The sequence below is a fragment of the Camelus ferus genome, chromosome 17 (assembly GCF_009834535.1).
Source record: "Camelus ferus isolate YT-003-E chromosome 17, BCGSAC_Cfer_1.0, whole genome shotgun sequence".
Lineage (NCBI taxonomy): Eukaryota > Metazoa > Chordata > Mammalia > Artiodactyla > Camelidae > Camelus > Camelus ferus.
In genome coordinates this window covers 34,147,389-34,167,458 of record NC_045712.1, presented here as the reverse complement: position 1 = coordinate 34,167,458, position 20,070 = coordinate 34,147,389, and the positions used below count along the sequence as shown (strand labels likewise).

Sequence of the window (20,070 nt, the reverse complement as noted above, 5' to 3'; positions counted from 1 at the left end):
GAATAAAAATGATGGCTATAGTCATAATTCCTCATATTCTCCTCAGAACAAGTTCCCTTTGTTCATGAGTCTGTTATTATTGAAGAAGTATTTAGTTGTAGGTAAATGACCCTTGCCTCCTGCCTTTAATTGAAACTCAGCCTGCCACAGTTAATGTGTTTCATGACTCAATAAATCCCGGAAGAAGAACCTAATGTGCTATAAAAGCAAAGGAAAAAAATGAATTGGTTTCAGCATACATTTTCCTTTGTAAACAATTTCTTGCTGTCATGGAGAAAGAGCTCTCTTGACATTCTTTTTTGCATAATCTTCCACACTTTGTTACCAGTATCTGTTCACTTGTACACAGTTCTGTTTTCAGAAGAAGAACCCTTTGGTCTGTTTGGAAGGGAAGGTGAGATCTGCAGTCAGGCTTGTCCTAATCAACTGCTTGAGCCTGCTCTTCTATGACTCAGAGAGGCCTGGGAGACTTCAGCTTTTCTAGAAACAAGAGGCAGGGGTTGGGGGTGCCCACAGGGTCCTGCTCCCTTTCACCACCACAGTCAGGATATGAAACAGTTTCATCAGACCCTAGTACTCCCTTGTGCTATCCCTTTGTAGTCACACCCCCTCCCCCCAGCTCCTGGCAACCACTGACATGTTCTTCCCCAAAATAGTTTTCTTTTTCACAAAAAAGTCATATAAATGGAATTATACTGGCTTTGAGACTGGCTTCTTTCACTCAGGTGATACCTTTGAGATTCATCCATGTTGTATGTATCAAGAGTTTGGTCTTTTTCATTGCTATGGTATGAGTGTCCCACAGTTTGTTTATCCTGTTGAAGGACATTTGAGTTGTTTCCAGCCTTTGGGGATTATGAATAGAGCTGCGATAAACATTCATGTACAGGTATTTGTGTGAACATAAATGTTGACTTCTCTGAGGTGAATATCCAGAAATGGGATTGCTGGGCCATATGGTAAGTGGATATATGCAAACTCTTTTTATCTGTGTAACACCTATTAAACATCCACAGAACCAGTGTTTTACAGAATGTGCTATTAATGTCCGACAGTCCTAGTATTTCACAGAACACACTTGGGAAATAAAGCTTTGGGAAGGCTTCGAATGTCACGTGACAGTTCTGTATTTGAGAGTCAAATAGACCTCCAATCCATCTCCCTTCCCACATCCAAATTTTGCTTAAGTTCTGCCAGGACTCCCACCACATTCCCATTTGTTGAGGACCTACTGTTGCCAGACATCTGTATCATGATCACATTTAATTTAACTCTCACAACAGTTCTGTAATTTTGCAGATGAGGGAGTTGAGGGCCAGATTAAACAACTAGCTTAAGTTCTCCCAGCTGGTACATAGTTGAGCTTTGAATCCTTGTATCTTATTGCCAAGCCTAGTGCTTTTTCTGCTGCCCACTCTCCATGCCTTTTTCTCCCGTTCCCTCTTGGAACTTTTTTTTTTTTTTTCCTGGGTCTGTAGTCAGTTGTCTTAGACCAAGGCTGGCAAATAAAAAAACAGTATTGTCACTTCCCACGTCCATGCTTATGGTAGACTTCGCTAGTTTGATTCCATCTTCTTTTTCTTTCTCAGCCCTGATGCACCTTTCTCCAGACAACTGTCAGTTGATTGGAGTTAGCATATGAGCTGATAATCATTTGCTGTTTTGTTCTTGGACTGTGTTTTAGTTATGTATTGCTGTGTAACAAAGTACTTCAGAGCACAGTGGCTAAAAAATAATAAACACCATTTATGATCTCACATAATTTCCACAGGTCAAGAATTAAGATAGGGCACAGCAGAATGGCAGTCCTTGCTTCACTGTGCCTGGGGGCATATTCAGTTGGAAGACTTGAAGGCTGGGGCTGAAGTCATCTGAAGGCTTGTTCACTTGCTTGTCTCATGGTTTACTGTGGCTGTTGGCTGAGGGCCTCCCTAGGGCTGTTGTCTGAACATCCTCATGTGTCCTCTCCCTGTAACTTGGGCTCCTTCAAAATGTGGTACCTTGCTTAGTTCCAAAGGCTAGAATGGAGAGAGAGAGAGAGTGTCAGAAAACATGCCTTTCATCACATTCTGTTTCTTAGAAGTGAGTCACTAAATCTGTCCCATTTTCAAGGGGCAGTAAACTAAACTCCAAATTTAAAGGAAGGAGCGTCAAATAATTTGTGGACATATTTTAAAACCACCAGATGTTGTGCACATATTGGACATAGATGGTGTTCTTTGTGTGGGCCTTGTATAGCACTATGAATAATTAAGTGTTGGAGTTAAGGTTTTTCAGTGGTAACACTTGGAGCTAGCATTGTCTGGAGCCTTTTACCCAGCACGCCCACAGTGAATATTTGCTGGTTGGAGGGAGTTACCTTGGAATCTAACCTCTCTGCCCTTCCTTAGGTCTTAAAGACACCTCCCTTTGTCAGTGAGAGGTTTGCCTAGAGCCCCAGAGATCAGACCTCTGACAGAAAAAACTGAGGGTAAGCATGTTTAGGGCTTATTCCTTTTGTAATTCCACAAAAATTGTTGTCCTTTCAGTGCATCTGTCCATATTTTCATTATGTAGTGCAAATTTTTATGCACAGTTAATTAGAGTCTTTCAGACATTGACAGATAACCAAAAAAGGAGATTTATTGGTTCACTTAACTGAGAAGTTCCAGGGGGTGAATTTATTATGATTGGATCTAGGGCCTCAAAGAATGTTCTTAGGATACAGTTTCTTTCTCTTCTGCTCTGCCCCTGTGTTTTAGCCCGACTTCCTGCTCTGTTGGTTTTATTGTCAGGCAAGCTCTCCTGGGGAGGTGGTCCAAGTGGACAGCACCATTATATTCTACTGGCTTAGCACGCTCAGTAAACCAGGTTACCTCCAGTTTTCCTGTCACTCCAGAAAGTGGCGAGGTTGACGCTTGTCTTAGTTCCTTCAGGCTGCTATACCAAAACACCACAGATGGGTGGCCTACGAACAACAGAAGTTGGCTTCTCACAGTTCTGGAGGCTGGAGTCCAAGATCATGGTGCCAGCAGATTCGCTGTGGTGTCTGATGAGGGCCCACTTCTGGGTTCATAGGTGGCACCTTCTTGTTCTGTTTTCATCTGGTGGAAAGGGCAAAGGATCTCTTCTGTTACAAGAACACTAGTCCCATTCATGAGGGCTCTACCCTCATGACCTAAGCATCTCCCAAAGGCCTCACCGGCTTATACCATCATCTTTGGGGGTTAAGATTTCAACATACGAATTTCGGTGGGACAGACATCCAGACCACTGCCATGCTGACTGGCCTACCTCGGGTCACGTACTCACTCCTGAGCCAATCACTGTGATGTATGTGGAATCCTGGCCTGGTCAGTGGGCAGTCAGTCCCTCTTGAACCCAGGAGCTAAGGTTGGGAGAATTTGTTCCTCCAAAGGCTGAGATGGGCTTTGTTATCATAAGCAGGCGTGCTAGACAGAGGCAGCAGACATTCCCTGTGCACAGCAACATGCTTTTTGGCCTCAAGGACTTTCTCTAATCTCTGCTCTCCCGTTGCTGTCCTGGATTTCCACTCAGCCAGTCCTCACTTTCACAGTCATGTTCCTACTCAACTTGTGGGTTCTGAGTTTTCCAGGAAAACAACTTAAAGGGCAAATGCACCCTTTTGTAGTCCAAGGTCTAACTCTTACTGTTGATGCCTTAACTGACTTCTGTGACTCCTGCCTTCCTGACTCCTGACCAGCTTAGGATTTGAGGGGCTCAGGGCACTTTGGTTTGGGTCTTAATTTTCTGGACTTCTAACCTGTCTCTCATAGTCAGGAAATGGTTACTCCTTGACCTGTGGCCTTGACTTGGGGCCTTTTGACTCCTTCATCTCTGGTGTTCACAAACCTATTAACCCCTTATTTACCTCGCATCCTGTCTCTTGGTTTATTTTATTACTCTGCCTTGTTACCACTAAGTCTTGGCTTAATAGTATCTCATGGGCCAAATAATTCCCTAACACTGATCAGTATTGTGGGCTATGACTTCTACATTGACAGGCCTCCCTCTCTCCGCTGCTTCTTTGGGAGGAAAAGCCGAGATACAATGGAATTAGCCTTGGATTCAGACTGAGAAGCCCTGAGTTCAAGACCTGGCATACAGGACTTCAGGCAAGGCTTCCTAATCTCTCTGCATTTCAATTTTCTCATTTGTAACACAGGAAGAATAATATCTACCTCACAGGATTACCTTGAAAATGAAAGAGAAGAATGTAGATATTGCAAAATAGTAATAGAAAATAATTCTAAACTGTTAATGTGTGTGTATTTTAGATTAGTTTATTTTTTCTCCTTCTAAGCTTCTTTCGTTTATGCAGCCTTCCCCACTTAAGCAGCTAGGCCATTCTGTGCTCGTTAACTCTGGGAAGGAAATGTCAGAGCAGAAAAAACAAGTAGGAATCTTTCTTGCTTTGGTTTTCAAAAGTCTAAAGCCCTAAGGGGAACACTGAGAGCACTGGACATGGCCAGGGGTTTGAGGAGAAAAAATCCGCCGTTCTGGGCAGAGGTGGGGCAGTAAGGGTGGGAAGAAAGAGAGACAGAGAGGGTGTGATACAAGTAGAGATGCAGCAGCCCTGAGAGAGAGGGCCCCTGTGCCCTGCTTTCTGGGCAGAGCCCTGGGGAGCAGAAAGGACATGGCTGGCAGATTCTGAGTTCCCAGAGTGGCCCAGAAATGGTGCTGCACCAGAAGGGGTCATGTTGCCTGTGGGTGAGGGATGTGTCAGTGATGATCAGTGAGGATGGACGCCTACAGGCCAAACAAGGTGATGGCGATTTCATCTGACAGCCTAGTAGACAGATGACAGCAAGGACCAGAATGCATGCCCTGCCCCCACACACCCCCAATCCCATGATTTTTCATAAACACTGAGAACCCAGAGGCATCCCTGAAAGTGGGAGAAAGACTTTAAATTAGCTGAGGTTACATTTTTATTACTCTGGTTGAATAGGGGCTAAAAGTGAAGTTGAGTTATAAAAATATTTTTATGTTCGGTATATAACTGTGTGGTAGATTGCTAGCCATAACTACTACCATAGAAAGCACTCAGCCTGGGTCTATAGGTAGGTACCAGACTACGTTTACTGAGTCTGAGTCCAGATGTTATTGAACCTTTGAATATATCTAATGTCCTGCTGGATGTGTGAGGTCTGGTACAGTCACCCCCTACATCAGGGGTTCTCCAAACCTGGTCCCTGGACCAGCAGCGGCAGCGCCACTGGGCACTTGTGAGAAACACACATTCTCAGACCCCACCCCACAGCTCTGGAATCAGAAGCTCTTCCACATCATTTTGATGCGTGTTAAAGTTTGACAACCACTGTTCTACATCATTTCTGTTTTCTCTTCTTATTTACATCCTCAGTTTCTCAGACTTATTCAAACACAAACTGTTACATTACCATTTGACCCTTGACTAACTTTGGCTTTGGGCCAGCCAGACATTTTAAGCTTCTCATTCGAGGACAGAAGAGCTTCTGATTTCCCCCAGAGCTTTCCTCATAAACATCCCAGTTTCATTTCACTTCATGGAGGATCTAATTTCTGGAAGGAAAGTAGGGAGATGAGGAGGAGACCATTCAGTAAATGGGGAGAGGGAATCAAGGCAAACATGGTCTTAAACCTTCACCAAATTTCGAAGGAGCCAGTGAACTTCACAGGGAGTGATTTTTGTGGTTAGGCAAGGTCCTAGGGAAATTTATGGCCTAAACATTTCCCTGTTTCTGGGTCAGGAAATGATAGCACACAGATGGAATTTACAATGGGAGCCTGAATGGAGTGGCCTCACCCAGGCAGCTCAGCAAAAAGCCCCTTTCACTGGCTCTATTCAGATATAATGAGTGCTCCCCAGGCTCTCCTGGCTGGCCGCTCTTTCTTTTTCCTCGACTGCTTTCACTTTTTCACAGAGGACTGCCCCACGTGTAGTCCACTTGGGACTGGAGTGAGCCTTGATTTGGCAGGAGAAAGGAAGAAGTACTCAGTGGCCTACAAAATTGAATCGCCCTGCCTCCCTGGCCCCTTTCCTTGAATAATAGGCCTTTGTGCTTTGAAATGTAGGGAAGTCCCAGTTTCTCAGGCTTAAAAAAAAAAAAACAAAAAACCCAAACCAAACCTTCGTCCAGCCTCTCCCGCTTTAAGATGCTTAGCAGGAAGTAGTTAAGGGGCAGAACAATGATTAAATAAGATGTTTCTTTAACAATTTTAGAAATCACTAGGCTAGCTGATTTCTAAACAAATGTGTTTGATGCATTCCTCAGATGGCCAAAAATATGGGCTCAATCTTAAAATCCAGCTTAAAAAAAATCATATGGGACAAATTGCTACACTGAAAAGGAAAAAACAAAAACCAGTTTTTGGCTCTAGCCAGTGACCCACTTTCATGAAACATTTGACAGAGCAAAATTGCATTACCAGAGAGGAGTCCAGACAGCCTCTGGAATCTGTTCAAATGGGTTTTTGATACTAGACATGATTTAGGTTATCTTTGTTTTCCCTTCCTGAATTTTATCTTACTTTTTCAAAGATGAATGGTAATAGCATCACATTCTTTTTTTAAATCCTGAAAGCAAATTATATTGCAAAATCATTATTATCATTTAGGTCCCCATAGGTTTTCCATGGCTTATGTATACTTGAACATTTTTTATTTTCATTTCACCATAAAAGATATACTTTCACCATTTGTTTTTGAATTTTGTAGACTGTGGCAGAGGTGTTAAACATTCTTCAATCAAGGACTGTTATTTACCTCTTTGGCTGAGTTGCTAGAGGCCAGGCTATGGAACTAAACTTGGAGTCTGAGGTTATTGTCTGTCCCTTCAGCAGCCATTCCCTTTCCTTTGGGTTCTAGCCCAGATTTTTATTTTCTTCTCTCAGCTACTGATCTCTGTGAGGCTCCACTCTCAGCTCCAGGTCTGGAACACATGATCCGTACCTGGCCAATCAAATTAGCAAGTCCTTTCTCACACACAGCATGGGGGAAGGGGGAAAAGCACAGTGATTGGTTTAGGGATGGATCACCTGATCCAGCCATAGCAAATGAAATACAGCCATGACTTCTGGGATTGGTGGGAGAAAGGCAGGTGCTTTTCTCCCATTTGATTCTAAAGTCTGGGAGAACGTGGAGCTGGAGACACAGCAGCCAGTTTGACACTCTGAAGTAAAAGCCTGAAGTTATGGCAGAGGCTGGAGGCCTTTGAAGAGCCTGAGGATGAATGAAGCCAACTCCACTGAAGGCAGAGCCAAGAAACGGAGAGAAACTCAGTCCCAGTGACATCATTTGAGTCCTGTGCCTGAGGCCAGCCACACCACTAGAATGTTTAGTTGTTCCAGTCACTAGACCTCTTTAGTGCTTAAGCCAGTTTGGGTTGAGTTTTCTGTTTCTAAGAGTGGTCATACCAAGGCAGGTCTGGAGTCCAAAGGTACTGGGAATTTGCCAAGACAAGGCTCCAGGTGCTGGGAATGAAGCTGGAGCCTGGTCATCAGAACTGGGCCCCAGTACCCTCCCCCCTACTGTCTGGCTCCTGCCCAGACGAGGGGAGACTTGATGTTTCTGTAGAGGGGTGCTAGAGCAGCTTATGGGCTTGCCATCTCAGGTCAGGGCTGTCCTGGAAACTAGGAGCAGAATGGGACTTGGAGCTAGGGATCACGACCCTTCAGCTGTAGGGAGGAGAGGGGCAGGCCGGACACATACTGTGCGGGGCTGTAGTAAGGCAGAAACTTCATGCTGCGCTACTTCTCTTTTCTTGCAGGGACCATTTTCTTCTCTCCCGCTCTGGGTGTCCACCAGAGCAGAGAGTATATCTTTACTTTGGGTCTCTGCCCTGAACGTCTTCCCACCTTCTTGTGCTCTGCCTAATTTCCATAACTGGGTTAGACATCTCTCCTCAGTTTTCCCATAAGGTCTTTTATGTACTGAGCATCACATTTTTCGTACTATATTTTTATTCATTTATTCAACAACTATTATTGAGTGCCTGCCATGTACTAAGTGTCATTCCAGGCACTGAAGGTACAGCAGTGAACAATACAAAAATCCCCGCCTTCAAGGAGTTATATTCTAATTGGTAGAGATACGCAGTAAAATTAACTTATAAGCTTTTAAAAAGTGGAAACATGCAAAGGGGAAAAGTTAGGAAAGAGAATAAGGACTGACAGGGTAAGATTATCATTTTTAATGGACTGGTGAGGGAAGACTTCATTGAGAAGATGGCATTTGGGTAGATTTGAAGGAGTTGAGTGAACAAGCCATGTGGGTATCTCGGGGAAATACACTCCAGGTGAATGGAACAGCAAGTGCAAAGGCCCTGAGGTGAGGGCTTGTGGTGTTTGAAGAATAGCAAGACAGCCAGTGTGGGTGGCACTCCAGGGAGAGGAGTAGTGATTGAGATCATCACAGGGTTAACAGGAAAATGGGGATCAGAGGCTATTTCAATTATTTACTGCCACATAAGGAACCACTCCAGAATTTAGTGGCTTAATAATCCAGTTTATTATTTCTCATGATTCTGTGGTTTGACCTGGCAATTATTCTGCTTGTCTCACCCTGAGGTCCCTCGTGTGGCTGCTAAAGCAGGACACAGGATGTCCTGTGGCTGAACCTCTCTCACAGTGTGGTTTCTCATCATTCACTTGTTTTGCCCAACCTTCTTATGTGACAACTGGGTCCAAAAGGGAGCATTCCAAGGGGACAGGCCTCAGTGTGCAAGTACTTATCTAGCCTCTGATTGCATCACATTTGCTAATGTTTCATTGGCCAAAGCAAGCCATGTGGCCAAGCCCAGGGGAAGGAACCCCAAAAAAGAATGTGAGTAGCAAAATGCAGGATTCACTGGGAGCCACTATAGAGGCTCAGGGATCCTGGTTTCTGAGCCCACTGGAAGAGTGAGGCAAAGGTGTACGTGACTGATGGACAGTGAGGTTGGGCTGGAGTGGAGGAGAGTGGTCAGGTCAAGAATGTTGACCACATCCTTGTGACCTAGCTGACTAGCTTTGTCCTTTGATAGAGCCATTTGAGAAGCCTTCACTTGAGAAGACTAGTTCTCTGTCACTTCCATCAGCCTCTATTTCCTTAGATATGAACAGTTGGCATCATCTCAGTCATATTTAAGGTACTGGGCAAACAAGTTTCAAGGCAAACCTCCAGGCTGAATCTCCAACGAGATTGCTTCCTTTTAAGCTGTATGTAGGTGGGCTTCACTCCACTTCTTGGCCTTCCTTGTCCTGAGACTTAACTCTGGGCAGTGCCCTGCCATTGTAACCCTGTCACATTGCACACTAATCCTTTGCTATGTGACTGCCTCCCTGCTCTGGGTAGTGAGCTTCTCAAAGGAGGGACCTTTCCTATTGGTCTGTGTCACCCAGGTATCCTGTGCAGGACCTGGGAAATATTTGCTGAATGAATGAGTGAGTGAGTGAATGAATGAATAAGTGATTGACTGAGTGAGTAAAGGCAAGAAAATATCCTGATACTACAGCCAGGCAATGTTTTGGTGCTCAGTGCGGGGAGAGAAGAGGGAGGTAGGAAAGGCCAAGTTACAGAGGAACACGGTCTTAAGTGTGTGGGCTTTGGAGTGGGGAAACCAGGACTTAGAACTGGGCGGGGCAACCTACCAGCTGTGTGACCTTGGCCCAGCCACTCAACTTTTCTGCACTTGTCTCCTTACATGTAAAAGGGGATTAGCGCAAGTAACAGATTAATTCAATAAATATTTATTGAATGCAGCATGCTAGGTGCTGTCCTGGGTGCAGGGACTCACCAGGGAACTCAGTCTTTTGTGGCAGCCACAGGATCACGCTGCTTAGAGCAACTTTAAGAGAGAAACTCTTGCGAGCAGTGAAGTAGCTAACTTCACCTCCCTCCACTGCACCACCGCGTTCGTGCTGAGGCTGTGGTGAGGGCGCTGGGGCACTGCAGCCTGGGCTCTGCCAGCCCAGCCCTTCCTGCCCCCCACCCCCACCCCCATAGGTATCAGACTTGGATCAGGGTCAGAGGCTTTCCTGCCTACCTCTGCTCCTTCCCCTTTATCCTTCAGAGATGTTTCTCCCAATGAAGCTCTTCCATGTCTAATTCTGTCTTGGTGTCAGCTTCCTGGAAGGCCCAAACCATCAGAGCTCTGTTCTCAAGAACTTTACCTAATGGAGATCAAATAGTACCTACCTCTGATGGTTGCTGTGAGGAGTAAATGAGATGATATTTGAGAAGGGCTTAGCAGAAGGCCAGCACCCAGTAAGAGCTCAGTCAAGGATATACATTCTTGTTTCTATTGTTATTACGCTCACTGATTTTACTCCCCAGGTGAGCAGATGGAGAATGGTATCTTTCAGGAGTCAGTTTCATTGGTTGGTTCAACCCAGTGGACTGCGCCTGGATCCCCATGTCCTTTAGAGTTTCTTCAGGAATAAGAGGCCAGAGACTGGAAATGTGAAATCCTGGGAAGATGCTTTGTGGCTTTCAGAGAGTGACCATGGAGCTTCCGGAAGAATATTCTGATTTTAGGAAGGTCCCAGTGTGTAGGGGAAGAAGCCTAAATGACAGTCTTTGAGGTCTGCCCTTTGCTGAGAGCAGCACTGGCCACTGACTGATGCTTGGAGGAAGGAGCCAAGGGGCTGCAGAACATAGTGCACGTGAGCACAAGAGACAGACTGCCCGGGTGCAGATCCCAGCCCTGCCACTTCCTACCGACTTCCGGGCTCGTTAGAAGATTTAAGGTGATAAAGACAGAGTGCGCAGCACAGAGCAAGTGTCTGAAAACTGCTGGCCCCTCTCCTCCCCACACAACACTTTTATTCTATTATACTTGGAATAGTTAACATAAGTGGAACTTCTCTGGGTTGGAAACTAATGGTCAGGGCCGGGCTAAGGAGCCACTGTCCTAACCTCTGTGGGTTATTGTGCAGGAGAGGAAGGTCCACGGAATGAAAGGAGGGAGGGCTTTGGGGCATGGAAGGAGTAGGGCTTTCACTGGGCAAATATTTACTGAGCAGCCACAGATGCCAGCCCCTTTGCTGGGTGCTGGGCTTATGAAGGTGATTAGGACACAGGCTAATCACCTGTGTTGCTCAGGAGCTCAGCTACTAACTGGAGGCCAGGGGTGGACAAACAGGTCTGTAAACAGTGTGCTGGTCCCATGATGAGGCAACACACAGCTTGGGAGCATGGGACCCTGGGTGGATTGGTTTTTGTCATTGCTCCTCTCCCAGACCAAGTGAAGCTCCTCTGGCTTTGTTTCAGATTTTTCCATAGCACACACACATCCCATGGGTGCTTACTCATGTCTCCCCTTCCTGCCAGACAGAGAACTCCAAGAGGCCGTGGGCTCTGAGCGCCCAACTCCTGTGCGCCCACAGGGTCTGGTGCAGGACTCCACACACACAAGCAAATATGTATGGATTGAGTGGTCTTCCATCTCCCGTTGTAAATGAGTAGAACAATGTTGCTCTCATGGGTGGTGGGTGGAGTCAGTGGGGTGATCAAATGTAAATCACCTCACAGACGTCATTATTGTAGACTTTCCGAATTGGTGCAGTCTCTTGTGGGCTAATGTAGTGAGCTGTGCCATCTTTCTGAACTTTCTTACGTGGATATGTGAAGGATTCATTAAGTAAATGTATGTACTGCTAGAACAGGGCCTGCCATGTAGTAGATGCTCAGAAAGCCTTAGCTAAAACGATAGGTAGAAAGTTTTAGTAACACAAGATGAATAAGTTCTGGAGACCTGCTGTGCTGCACAGCCCTACAGTTAACAGCACTGAATTGTACACTTAACCTGGTAAGAGAACAGATCTCACCATAATTAAATTCTTCCTGTGGTCAGAAATTGTTCTCACCACAATTAAAAAAGTCCCCACAAACCAAAATCAAAATAAAAAAGCCCATGAAGGACAAAAATATACATAGGGAAAAACAGAGGCAATGTTATAACTTATTAGAATGCCCAGAACAAATATATCACTTCTAAAATTTATCATTCACATTGGTTTAAATAAGGTGCTGAAAAAAGTGTTAGCTATTATAAGTATTATCATCATTGCTAGTTTTTTCAGCGTTATATTACCAATCAGAATTCTGAGATTCAGGGAGCTGAAGCATCTTGCCAGGGACCGCCCAGCTTGCCAGGGACCGCCCAGCTAAATCTGGGCAGAGCAGGCACTAGGAGCCAGGTCTTCGAGAGTCCCAGCCCAGGAGCTCTGGGACGTTCTTGGAATCGCCCACCAGAGGGCGCTCTTACCCCAGGATAGGATCTGGCCAAGGCTCCAGCTGCAGCCTCTTCTCATGAGGAGAGCCGAGCCTTCTAGAGCTAGCAGGATTTTGACCGTGTCTAAGCCTTGTTTTAGAGAGAGAAAAATTAAGCTCTGAGAAGATATGTCTCAGGGCACAGAGGCACCCACAGACAGCAGGTGGTACTGAGGTGGGGTCCCGGTTTGCCCATTTCTGACTCATTTGCTTCCTGCCTCCCTGTGGCATCTCTTGCCCACTTTCCCACAGCCACTTCTAGACTCTTCCTTGCAGAACTTGGTGCTTCCCTGCTGTGTTCTGCTGTCTGGGGTGGAGAGGGTGTCTGGGAGCAGGGCAGGGGTGAGGAAGGCTGGGTAGCCCCCCATTTCTTACCATTCTCTACAATCTTTCAGGGCTGTATGTGTACTGCTGAGGGCAGGGACCCATGAGCCACACCACCTTTGTCCAAACTCTCGTCTTCCCCTTACCAGTCCTGTGTCTTGGGCAGTTAGTAAACCTATGTCTCTTTGTCCCACCCTTAGAATGGGAGTTATAAAGTACCTGTCACACAGGGTCTTTGTGAGGATTGAGTTAATATGTGCAGAGCACTTGGAGCAGTTGTAAGCACGTGGTAAGAACTATGAAAGCGTTAGTCGTCAGTGTTGTAACTCACCAGCATCCTGCCTGGGTATAGGAGCTTAAGTGAGAATTTCAGTGTGACTCATCACAGTCCTCAACTCTTCGCTCGTCCGTAGTACCCTTCCGTAACAACAAGTGCCGTCTACTTGCAGTCAGGCTCTGCAGTGTGCCAAACCTGTGACTTCATTATCTCAGTTAATCCACAGAACCACCACAACGTAGATACTATTACTGTTCCCAGCTCAGGGTTGAGGCTTACTCAAGACGAAGGCATTTAGCCAGGACAACACAGCGCGTGACAGAACTGGACTCACACTCAGGCCTGCCCGATGCCAAAGCTGAGGCTCTTTACCACTGTGCTGTCTGACCTCCTCTTGAAGCCAATTCAGAACCACCTCAGGTCCTCCCAGGAGCCCCAGGCATCCGCTTTGCTCCCTGCCCCTCTGCAGGACCTATCTCTCTGAGAAGCAGTCCTGCAGGGTGAGGTTTCCTGCCACTCTTATCCTGGGGGACAAAGGAGCAGATTTCACAGATGTCTCCCTGCTCTCGGGCAGAGACATGACATGCTGTGACTGACAAACAAAGAGGCCTCTTAAGATTAGAGCTGAGTTAGCCACGCAGCCTTCAAGGGCCACCTTCCTCCCCTCCCATTTCTGCTGCAGCTTGCAGGCCACTTACCTGGGCAGGGTGGGTGCCTGCGTCTCAGGTGCGTGAGTTCGCTGAGTTCTGGGCGATCCAGGATGTAAGGCGAGCTCTCAGTGACTCCAGCAAGCCTACCTGGGAGTTTTCCTCTCTCGGCCTGTGATAGAGCCTGTGCAGCGTTGACATCTTTAAGCTATGAAGGCAACAGCAGGCACCAACCTACCACTGCAGAATCACAGAAAGTCAGTCAGGGCTGGAACGGACCGTAGGGTGCAGGGAAAAGGGTCAGGATCACACTGAGCAGGAAGAAAGGAGATCAGATTTAAGCCCTTACTTACCCTCGGTTCCCTTTCTGGTGCCTGCAGCTCCCAGAGGTGCCGAGAAGAGGCTGAGCTGGGATGAGGTGGGAATACGCACCCAGGCCACTGAGTGCATGTGCATTCAGTGCTCTCTGTCTCATACGTGATGATCCTGGAAAACAGGGTTTCTTAACCTCAGCACTAGTGGTGTTGGAGCTGGATAATTCCTTGTCGTGAGGGCTGTCCTGTGTTCAGCAGCATCTTGAGCCTCTACCCTCTAGATGCCATAGCACTCCTGCAGTCGTGTGACAACCAAAAATTTCTCTGGGCATTGCCAGATGTTCCCTGGGGGACATTTGCTCCCTTCCCCACTCCCCCCTCCTGCTGAGAACCAGTGCTCTAAAAGCCGGCTCCTTCCCGATCAGAATCACATATTAAGAGCTTGCTATGAGCCATGCTCTGCTGGTACATGAGTCAAGCATGGGCTCTGTCCTTAAGGGACTCAGAGACCAGCGGGGGAGACAGACAGGGTCACACAGAGACAAGCGCTGGGTGTTCCAAGGGCACAGCGGCAGCTGCTGCGCTGACGGGAGGTCCAGGAAGGCTTCACAGGAGGACACGGCAATTTTCCTGGCAGGCAAGGCGGGTGAATGACACTCCAGGAAGAAGGAATGGAATGTACAAAAGTCAAAGTTGTGAAGTGTGACATGCTGCGGGAAAAAGTATTCAACTGTGGCTGTGTCCCAGGGTGCAGGTGGGGTGTGGTTAGGGAGCAGGCTGGAGAGAGGAGAGGCAGGGCGAGAACGCTGCTGGGGACAGTGATGATGGCTAAGTTAACACATACAGGGAAGCTACAGCTCAGTGGTAGAGTGCCTGCTTAGTGTGCACAAGGTCCTGGGTTCAATCCCTGCTACCTCCATTAAAAAATTAATTAGTAAAAAATCTTAAAAATTAAAAAAAAACCCCCACACATTATGTGCCACACTGTTCTAAGTGTCTTATGTGTATTGTTTCTTAATCTTCATGGCAGTCTTTGAGGGTTATATCATTATCACTTCCACTTTATGGATGGTAAAATGATGCACAGAGAGATTGTGTAACTTTCCCAGGCCATTCAGCTTGGGAAAGTTAATGGAAATTTGATTTCAGGAGCCAAGGATTTTAAGCAGAGCACTGTCAGGGTCAGTGTCTCCATTATCTTTTGCTGCATAACAAACCACCCCAAATTTACTGGCTTCACCAGTGCCATTTTATTATATTGCATGAGTCTGTGGGTTGGCTGGGGCTCAGCTGAGTGGTTCCTCTGCTCATCTGGCTGGGGCTCTCTCATGCAGTAGCAGTGGGATGGTGGCTGTCACTGTGGCTTGGGGCTGGATGTCTGCCACTTCGATGTTCCTCCATGGTGCTCCTCTCCCTCTGTCTTCCTTCTGGGCCTTTCCCCATGACCACTCTCTCCAGCAGAGGAGCCTCTTCTTCTTGGTGGCTCGGTGGCTGAGGACTCGGAAGTCCCCGGGTGTCATTTCCTCTGCCGTATCGTTCTGGTCAGAGTGGTCACAGGCACAGCCCAGATTCACAGAAGGGGTCATGGGTTCCGCCGCTGATGGGAGGAGTGGCGTGCCCATACAGGGAGGGAGGAGTGGAATCGTTTGAGGCCATTTTTAGATACTGTGTATCACAGCCAGATTTTTATTCCAAAAAGAATGTTCTAGCAACATTGTGGGGGTGGACTGAAGACAGCAAGACTAAAGACATGGAAATGAATTACAAAGTCACTGTAATAGCTTTGGTTGATTCGTCACTCAGATTCTGCCTTCTGTCACTGCGGAAAAACCAGTGAAATTGTGTTTTAATAATAATAATAATACAATAATCATACTAGCCTACATTTATTGAGCATGTACTGTATGCCACACACTGTGGTGAGTGAGTACTTTCATACACGATTTAATCCTCACAATTAGCTCATGAGGCATATTCCTATTTTACCTTTCAGAAACCTGAGATCAAGTGTGTTAGTCACCTCAGGCTGCCATAAAAAAGGTCCACAGACTGAGTAGCTTAAACAACAGTAGTGTATTTCCTCACAGTCCTGGAGGTTGGATGCTCGAGATGAGGTGTTGGCAGGGTTGGCCTCCCCCCTGGCTTGTAGCTGGCTGTCTTCTCTCTGTGTCCTCGTGTGGTCTTTCCTCCATGTGTGTCTGTGTCCTAATCTCTTTTTGCAAGGATACCAGTCATATTGGATTAGGGCCCACCCACATGACCTCTTTTTACCTTCGTCATCTCTTTAAAGACCCTGTCTCCACATACAGTCACATTCTGAGGCCCCAAGGGTTAGGGCTGCAACGTACAAATTTTGAGGGGACACAGTTCAGCCCATTGCATCAGGGAATTAGCCTCTGCTCATGGGGTTAAGAGGTGGGAAGCTAGAATTTGACCTGGTCTGTCTGACTTCAGGCTCCTCTTAATAACCACTCCTTATACTATTACCCCACATTGTCTCCAGTTCTCGTCCCAAGCAGAAAAGAATCAGTTGGAGAAGACACCCAGCCTGGAGAGCTTTGCACTTAGGACCTAGCTTTTTATAACTGAGAAACGGGTTGAATTCCAGTCACCTGTTCTGTGTCCTTCACCTGTCACTGTATCATCGTGATCTTTTTAGAAGGGCACTGAAAGGTGGCAGGGGTGGCATATCCTGATAGAACCATGCTAGGGGATGATAGTGAGGATTACTAATACTTCATGAATGTGTACAGTGTGCCAGCAGAATGCCAAATGCTTTACATGCATTATTTAATTCTCACAGTGATCCTGTCAGGTGGGTACTGTTATGTTTCCTGTTTCACATATGGGGAACCTGAGGCAGAGTGGTGCATTAACCTGCCCAGATTCACCCTGCTAATAAGTGGCAGACTCAAGCTGAGCACTCAGGCCGTCTGAATCCAGATCGTGTACTCTTACCTATCATGCTTCCAAACTGCCTCTGGGGACCTGGTGAAGAATGAACCTATACTCAAGTTGTTTGGGGTTTTTTTGATGTTGAGTTGTATGAGCTGTTTATAAATATTGGATATTAACCCCTTATTGGTCGTATCATTTGCAAATATTTCCTCCCATTCAGGAGGTTTTTTTTTTTTCATTTTGTCGATGATCTCCTTTGCTGTGCAAAAACTTTTAAGTTTAACTAGGTCCCATTTATTTATTTTCGCTTTTATTTCCATCACTCCTAGGACACAGATCCAAAAAAAGATCACTGTGATTTATGTCAGAGTGATCCACCTATATTTTCCTCTAGGAGTTTTATAGTATCCGGTCTTATATTTAGGTCTTTAATCCATTCTGAGTTTATTTTTTCTTGTGGTGTTGGAGAATGTTCTAACTTCATTCATTTACAGGTAGCTGTCCAGTTTTGCCAGCACCGCTTACTGATGAGACCGTCTTTTCTCCATTGTACATTCTTGCCTCCTTTGTCGTAGGTAATTGACCATAAGTGCGTGGCTTTATTTCTGGGCTTTCTGTTCTGTCCCATTGATTCATATGTCTGTTTTTGTGCCAGGAGTAAACTCTTCTGATTACTATAGTTTCATAGTGCAGTCTGAAGTCAGGGAGCCTGATTCCTCCAGCTCTGTTCTTCTTTCTCAAGGTTGTTTAGTCTATTAGGGGTCTTCTGTGTTTCCATACACATTTTGAAATTATCTGTTTAAGTTCTGTGAAAAATGCCATTGGCATTTTGATAGAGATTACATTGAATCTGTAGATTGCCTTGAGTAGTATGGTTAATTTGACAATATTAATTCTTCCAATCCAAGAACGAGATATATCTTTCCATCTGTTTGTGTCATCTTGTTTCTTTCATGGGCAGAAGACCCGAATAGATATTTTAACAAAGAAGAAATGCATATGGCCAACAGGCACATGAAAAGATGCTCAACATCACTAATCACCAAGGAAATGTACATCAAAATCACAGTGAGATGTCACCTCACACCTGTCAGAATGGCTATCATCAAAAAGAACACAAGTAACAAAACTGATGAGGATGTGGAGGAAAGGGATCCCTCATACAATGTTGGTGGGAATGTAAATTGGTGCAGCCATTGTGGAAAGCAGTATGGAGGTTTCTCAAAAAACTAAAAATGTAACTACCATATGATCCAGCAAAACCACTCCTAGGTATATATCTGAAAAAAAACCCAAAATACTAATTCAAAAAGATACATGGACCCTGGGGTTTATAGCAGCATTATTTACAATAGCCAAGATATGGAAGCAACCTAAGTGTTCATCAACAGATGAATAGATACAGAAGATGTGGTATATATACACAATGGAATACTACTCAGCCATAACAAAGAATGAAATTTTGCCATTTGCAGCAACATGAATGGCCTTGGAGGGTATTATGCTAAGTGAAACAAGTTAGAGAAAGACAAATACTATATGATATCACTTATATGTGGAACCTAAAAAATACAACAAACTAGTGAATATAACAAAAAAGAAGACTCAACAGATAAAGAAAACAAACTAGTGGTTACCATTGGGGAGGGGGGAGGGAGCAATATAGGGGTAGAGGATTAAGAGGTATAAACTATTATGTATAAAATAAGCTACAAGGATACACTATACAACACAGAGAAATAGTCAATATTTTATAATAACTATAACTTTTAAAATTGTGAATCACTATATTATACACCTATAACATGTAATGTTGTATATTAACTGTACTTCAATTTAAAAATATGAAATTGTACTATTTCTACAAAAAGAATCTAAGTCAGAGAAGACCCATTAGGCCATCATTTCCCCAGAAGTTTTCAGTTGCAACCATGAAGATGTTTATTGCTACGCATCAAAATAAAATACTGATACTTTTCTTATTTATCAATTATCGAAATCATCTACTGACTTGCTGTTATCTGAAGTAAAAATGTCTATCAATTGTCCTATTGATTATAGGAGTTTTCCTGCAAACTCCTATAATCAGTATGCATTGATATTATATAGCATTTATGTAATTATTATCCATTGCAAAGCCAGAAAGTGTCCTGTAGTTATACTTCCTTCCTTGTATATTTTTTGTCTCTTCTGGAGTTGATAATGTTTGTTTGTTTCTTTGTTTTGCTTGCATTATTTTCTATGTACCTGTCATTTTCTTTCCAATTAGGACTCTCATGGCCTACCAGTAGTTTTTCATACTCAAGTGTGTACACCACTCTGTCTGGAACTTCCCTGCTTAAAGCCCTCCTGCTCCAGTATAAACAGGTTTTACTTCAGGCCTTTCACCTAGTTATGATTCTGAGAGTTATCTTTGCTTTTGTTTTATGCTGCAATCCCTCTTTCCAGGGCCCCAAATCTTGCTTTATGTCCTGGTTTTGGTGACACTTGCTTTCTAAGAAACGGCACATGAGAGATGCATTTTTTTGAGTCCGTGTTTATCTGAAAATGTCTTTTTTTCCTAACCTCACTTTGGATTTGCAATGTAGAATTCAGGCTGTTATTTTCCCTAGGAGGCATTGTTCTATTGTCTTCTTAGCTTCTAAGTTCATTTTTGTGAAGTCCAATACCATTTTTAATCCTATTTCTTTGTATGTGACTTGTCTATCCAGACACTTGTAGTTCTTCTCTGGATTCCTGGTATCCTGGAACTTGGCATTCATGTTTCTTCATTTATTAGGCTTTCAATAGGAGATTCAAGTTCTTCAATTCCAGGAAATTTTTCTTAAGTTATTTCTTTGATAATCTTTTCCTCCTCTGTTTTCTTATTTGGATGCTGAATTCAGTTGATTCCCTAAATATTTTATCCTTATACTATTCCTCTTATTTTCCATCAATTTGCAGTTTTATTACCTCCAACCTGTCTGTTAACTTTTTAAAATTGATGCTCACTGTAGATTTCCACGGGCTCTTTTATTTTTCATAGTATGCTGTTTCTAAAAAATTGATGGATGTAATGTCTTCTCTTAATTCTCCAGGAGTATTAATTGTAATTTTTATTTGAAGCTTTCTTCTGTTTCTGGCATCATCTATTTCTTCCTGATCCAGTTTTTGGGGTCTTGTTTTGGTCTCTATCTTTCACGATGTGGGCTCTCCTTCAGTGTCTGGTGACCCTTAGTTGTCACTGCATATTTTAGGGTAAGGCACACAACCTAATTGGAAGCCCTGTGTGCAGAGACAGAACTTATCAAGTGGAAGCCTTTACTGTTGGGTTTTTGGTGGAGATCTTGCTGTTTTGTTAGGGGAACCCCAAATGTTACTGTCTATGGGTTTCTT

The 20,070-nt window shown here is 44.7% G+C and overlaps 1 protein-coding gene and 1 long non-coding RNA gene across 2 annotated transcripts in view; one reads left to right on the top strand and one right to left on the bottom strand.

The window, feature by feature from the left end:
* SRGAP3 (SLIT-ROBO Rho GTPase activating protein 3) overlaps positions 1-20,070 on the top strand; it is a 287,702-nt gene that overhangs the window by 15,907 nt on the left and 251,725 nt on the right. The window lies entirely within an intron of this gene.
* Positions 1,149-15,076, bottom strand: LOC116657217. The gene is made up of 4 exons (XR_004312265.1): positions 13,837-15,076; positions 13,535-13,723; positions 2,856-3,083; positions 1,149-2,018 (listed from the first exon to the last, which is right to left on the bottom strand). It is a non-coding gene; the product is annotated as an uncharacterized LOC116657217 (long non-coding RNA).